At 56.1% G+C, this 5734-nt stretch overlaps 1 pseudogene; it reads left to right on the forward strand.

Annotated features, from left to right (window-relative positions):
* The first annotated feature begins 1769 nt into the window (after positions 1-1769).
* On the forward strand, positions 1770-5170 carry LOC124961457 (elongation factor 1-alpha 1-like; annotated as a pseudogene).
* The last annotated feature ends 564 nt before the right edge of the window (positions 5171-5734 follow it).

Here is a 5734-nt window from a genome sequence, read left to right on the forward strand (position 1 = left end):
ACAGAAATAGAAAGATCACAAGTCCATTCTCACACCTACAGGAATAAAAAGATCGCAAGGCCCTGGAGAAGAGGATAGTTGTAAGACGTCTCCTTTCTAAATACCTGGATGAGTTCTAGAGATTTCCCCCATCGCACCTCTGGCAGTTGCTACCCAGGCTGGTGCTGAGTTCTAGAGATTTCCCCCGTCGCACCTCTGGTAGTTGCTGACCCAGGCCGGGGCCTGGCTCTGCCCGTGTTTTCCAGAGAGCTGAGAATCAGGACGGAACGCTCTGAATTTAGCCAGTTGACCTCAGACACGGGAGGGAGGCTGCAGCGGGTGGGGTGGAGACGGGGGCACCTCCTGCTCGTCCCTGGATCAGCCGGCCGACCGCTCCCAGGGCAGCTGTCCTGCCCAGCCCCAGGCCTTGCAGCTCAGCCCTCTGGGGCCTCCAGGCTGCGAGTCTGCCTTTGTACCCACACATTTCCAAACTCAGCAAGGAGGGACAGAGGCGTAGTGCCCCGAGCGCTGGGGGCAGATGGGCCGCAGGGTGGGGAGTGACATGGTCCTGCAGGGGCCAGACTGGCAGTCGGCTTTCACGGCGGACGCCCAGGACGGCAGCCACGCCACGCCGGCCCGGCCGTGGCCCTGCGCCACCAGCTCTTTGAGCAGATCGTGAAGATCCCAGTCGTGACCTGGAGCTTACACTGGCCCAGGTCCCCGAGACAGGGTCCTGGCAGATCTTCGCTGTGTGGGGGCTGCTCTTGTGCAGAAGCTGGTCAGGACGGCTCCCTGCTGCACGAGAGTCCCCGGGGCTGCTGGGGGTGGACAGCCCCAGGCTCAAGGGTGGCTCCAGGAAAGTGTCTGGCAAGGCTGGAGGCGCGGGGCACCCTGGCCGGGGACCGGGCAGCTGGGGTGTGTAGGTCTGCGTGTCCGTCTGCCCATGTGTGTTCCTGTGTGCCCCCAGCCGTGCTCTGTGGGAGCAGCACGCCTATCTTCCCCAGCCCGCCGCCGGGCCGTGTATGCCCAGCCGTCTCCCTGCCACCTCCTGCACTCTGGGCCAGATCCCGCCTGGGGAGAGAGGAGCTCCTGCCCGTGAGCAGTGTCGTGGGTGAGGTCGCAGGGCTCCCGTGGAGTCCGCTGGGGGTGTCCCTTCCCTGCACCCTGCACCCGCTCCGGAGGCCTGGCCTCTGTGCAGGGCCGCTTTCCTTTCAGGTGTGAGGGTGCCCTCTGGTGGGCGTCTGCCTGCAGTGCGCGCACTCCGGGCCCCGCGGTGGGGAGGTGCTGGAGCCTGTGGAGAGCAGGGTCCGCGGGGAACCGCACCACCTGGTGCCAGGGAGCACACGCTGTCCAAATCAGTGCCCCACAGAGCTGTCCACGGCGGTGGGGACGAATGCACATTGGTCCTAGCCGCCAAGCAGGCGGCCACCAGTATCCTACCATGTTCCAGGACACCTTCATCACCCCGAAGGAAACCCACGCCTTTTGGCCAGTGCCCTTCCCTGCGGGCCCTGGGGTCCCCCGACGCTCCTGTTCTCCTGGGCTCTGTTCTGGGTGAAGCTGGGCCTGGCCTGCGAGCCTGCTGCCCTCATTCAGCATCGTGGTTCAGCCCCACCAGTCCCGTGGTAGGTGTCCACGTCTCCCTCATCCTTATGGGTGCGTGGTATTTCATTTTGTGGCTCTACCACACTTTGTTCATCCACTTGCTGATGGGCACTTGGCGTGTTTCTACCACAGGCTACTGTGAAGAGTGCTCCTATGGCTTTTTCACAACAGGTTTGCTGCCAGAACACAGGTGTCGTGAAAACCACCGCTAAATCAAAGCCAAAATGGGAAAGGAAAAGACTCATATCAACATCATTGTCATCGGACACGTAGACTCGGGCAAGTCTACCACTGCTGGTCATCTGATCTACAAATGTGGTGGGATCCACAAAAGAACCTTTGAAAAATTTGAGAAGGAAGCTGCTGAGATGGGAAAGGGCTCGTTCAAGTATGCCTGGGTCTTGGGTAAACTGAAAGCTGAGCGTGAGCGTGGTATCACCATTGACATCTCCCTGTGGAAATCTGAGACTGGCAAGTGTTATGTGACTATCATTGATGCCCCAGGACACAGAGACTTCATCAAAACATGATCACAGGCACATCTCAGGCTGACTGTGCCGTCCTGATTGTTGCTGCTGGCGTTGGTGAATCTGAAGCTGGTACCTCCAAGAAGCCCTTCTGGCTTGCACACTGGTGTGAAACAACCCATTGTTGGTGTTAACAAAATGAATTCCACTGAGCCGCCCTACAGTCAGAAGAGATACGAGGAAATCACTAAGGAAGTCAGTACCTGCATTAAGAAAATTGGCTACAACCCTGACACAGTAGCATTTGTGCCAATTTCTGGTTGGAACGGTGACATGTTGGAGCCAAGTGCTGATATGCCTTGGTTCAAGGGATGGACAGTCACCCGTAGAGATGGCAGTGCCAGTGGAACACACTGCTCGAAGCTTTAGATTGCATCCTGCACCAACTCGTCCAACTGACAAGCCTTCACGTCTGCCCCTCCAGGATGTCTACAGAATCGGTGGCATTGGTACTGTCCCTGTGGGCCGAGTGGAGATGGAGTTCTCAAGCCTGGCATGGTGTCACCTTCGCCCCAGTCAACGTCACCACTGAAGTAAAGTCTGTTGAAATGCACCCTGGAGCTCGGAGTGAAGCTCTTCCTGGAGACAACGTGGGCTTCAACGTCAAGAACGTGTCCGTTTGCCGTGGCAATGTTGCTGCTGACAGCAAAAACGACCCACCAGGGGAAGCAGCAGGCTTCACTGCTCAGCTGGTGATCCTGAACCACCCAGGCCGTCAGTGCTGGCCATACCCCTGTCCTGGATTGTCACACAGCTCACACTGCTCGCACGTCTGCTGAGCTGAAAGAAAAGATCGATCTCCGTTCTGGTAAGAAGCTGGAAGCTGGTCCTAAGTTCTTGAAGTCTGGCGATGCTGCCGTTGTTGACGTGATTCCAGGAAGCCCATGTGTGCTGAGAGCTGCTCCGACCATCCTCCTCTGGGTCGCTTTGCTGTTTGTGATACGAGGCCGACAGTTGCTGTGGGTGTCATCAAAGCAGTGGACAAGGAGGCTGCTGGAGCTGGCAAGGTCACCACGTCTGCCAGGAAGCTCAGAAGGCTAAATGACAATTACCCCTGACACCTGCCACCCCAGTCTAGATCAGTGGTGGAAGAACGGCCTCAGGACTGTGTGTCTCAATCGGCCATTTAAGTTAATAGTAAAAGATTGCTTAATGATAACAATGCATCGTAAGACCTTCAGAAGGAAAGGAGAACGATTTGTGGACCATTTGGGTTTTTGTGTGTGTGTGGCAGTTTTAAGTTATTAGTTTTTAAAATCAATACTTTTTAATGGAAACAACTTGACCAAAAATCTGTCACAGATTTTTGAGACCCATTAAAACAAAAGCTTAATGAGGAAAAAAAAAAAAAAAAAAAAAAAAAAGAGTGCTTCTATGGACATTTGTCCCAGGATCTGCTCAGATGCCTCCTGTCCATCCTCTGACTTGTCAGGTCGCGTGGTGTTTATGCTTGACTTCATGAGGAACCAGCAAACCCTTTACCAAGGAAGTGAATTTTCAATTTTACCTTATTTACATTATTTAAGACCAACTTTGCAACCAGTTCTAATGATTGAAGAGTACCTTGATTCTTTCTGGGCACTAGAGCAGGGTGCTTGGTATCATCAAGGCAAGAGTTGAAAAATACATTCCTATAGAAACAACAATAGACATCCATGATCTTACCATTTCCCCTGCATTATAGAGAAGAGGTCACAGGTCATAGAAAGTAAGAGTTGAAAATCTCCTTGAGGACAAGTATCTCAGCCCTAAGATTCTAGATGAAGAGGCAGAGGGCTTTCCTCGGTACTGGAAGGGAGGATCTGAGGCAGCACAGGGCAAGGGCAGCAGAGAGCAAAGGGCAGAAGAGGCAGTGAGGGTAGACATGCAGCTCCACTAGAACTGCGCAGGGCCTGGGGTCCTGCCTCTTGTCCTCTGTTGTGCCTACAACTGAGGACACAGAAAGTTTAAAGGAATGGAGGAGTGGAGAGGAGAAGGGAGGGAGGAGGGAGGAGGAGGGAGGGAGGGGGGCGAGGGAGGGAAGAGGAGGGAGAATGAGGGAGGGAGGGGAAGGGAGGAAGAGAGAGGAAGAGAGAGGAGTGGAGAGAGGAGGGAGAGAGGAGGGAGGGATGTGGAGGGAGGGATGGGGAGGGAGGGAGGGAGGAGGAGGGAGAATGAGGGAGGGAGGGGAAGGGAGGAAGAGAGAGGAAGAGAGGAAGAGAGAGGAGTGGAGAGAGGAGGGAGGGAGGAGGAGGGAGGAGGATGGAGGAGGAGGGAGGAGTGGAGAAGAAGGGGAGGACCTGATGGCCCCTCATCTCCTTTAGGTGGTCGCCGGTCTGAAGGTGGACGGAGTCGGCCTGCCATGGCCTCGGGTGGTCCTCTGGTGGCTCTGCCAGCCTGGAGGCACTGGGCGCCTGCTCCTCCCACCTCAGCCCCCGCGTGGCCCACCCACGTGCCCCTTCCTGCCTTTAGATGGAGCTCCCCTCCCCTCTGCTCTGCTCCATGTCCTCCTCCTGTCACTCAGTCCCCTGCCTTCTATCACTTCACACACCAGCAAGTGACCAGTTTTATCTTTAGAACCATCAAGTCTGCCTGTCAACGAGGCCACCTCGTCTTCTTGCTTCTGCACCTCCAGACGGTTGAAAGGGTTGGACGATTTGCCACAGGAGACAGTCAGGCCGCAGATACCTGAGACCAGCTGGTGGGCCACTGAGACGGTGGCCTCTGCAGCCCAGGTCCTGGGCCGATCTCTCTTTGAACAGGAATGAGGCGGGTGGCCTCTCCTCTCTAGGCCTTGGGGTCCTGTGTGACCACGTTGCTCAGGCTGAGGTCTCCTTCCTCTGGAAGGCACAGGGCATCCCTGGAAGGATCATCTTGAGGCTTTCTGCCATTTTAAGGGTGATGTAAGTGACCCTTCGCAGTGCAGCGGGCAGGTGAATTGTGACAGCGTGGTCTCCGTGGGCTCTCGGGGTGGGGGCTTGGTCAGTCCGCATTCCCGGCCCTTGCCATCTTATCCTGCAGCCTGCAAGCTCCCTCTCTGCTCGTCCATCCTCTGTGGAGCTGCCGAGCCGTGTCGTTGAGACCACAGTCGGTGCTGCAGAAGTGCACAGGCTTCCCAGTCCGGCTGGTGAGGGTCTTGTGCAGAAGGGCCCAGTGCCCCTCCCTCCTTCCCAGGGGCATCAGCACATTGATCAGCCTGAAACTGATGCAGGTCCTGGGGGAGAAACCGCCTTATTTATTTTCCCGTAATCAACGCTGGGGAAATATCCTGCCTTAAGCCCACCTCCTTTGCCTGAGTGAGGCCCGGATGCCCGCAGCTTTGAAGGTTCTAACGAGGGATGCTTTACATTCTTCAGGATCCTATGGAAGTCCTTTGGAATTTGGGGTCACCTTGACTTGATGATCACTCAGGGGCTCAAAACCCAAAATGTAGCTTTGCGTGGGTGTACCCACAGCAGCAGGCCCAGGTCCCCCTCGCCCCTTTGCTTCTGCCTGGAGCTCGTAATTACACTTAATAGCAGGGAGGTTCAAGGGTCGCGTAGTCAAGATGCAGTCTGAGTGTTCAGAACTTCATCTGTGCCCGCCTCCACCCGTCTCCTGGGCCAGTGCTCTCGGGTTTCCCTGCCCTCCACCAGTCCGTCATA

Source organism: Sciurus carolinensis, chromosome 12 (assembly GCF_902686445.1).
Source record: "Sciurus carolinensis chromosome 12, mSciCar1.2, whole genome shotgun sequence".
Classification (NCBI taxonomy): Eukaryota; Metazoa; Chordata; class Mammalia; order Rodentia; family Sciuridae; genus Sciurus; species Sciurus carolinensis.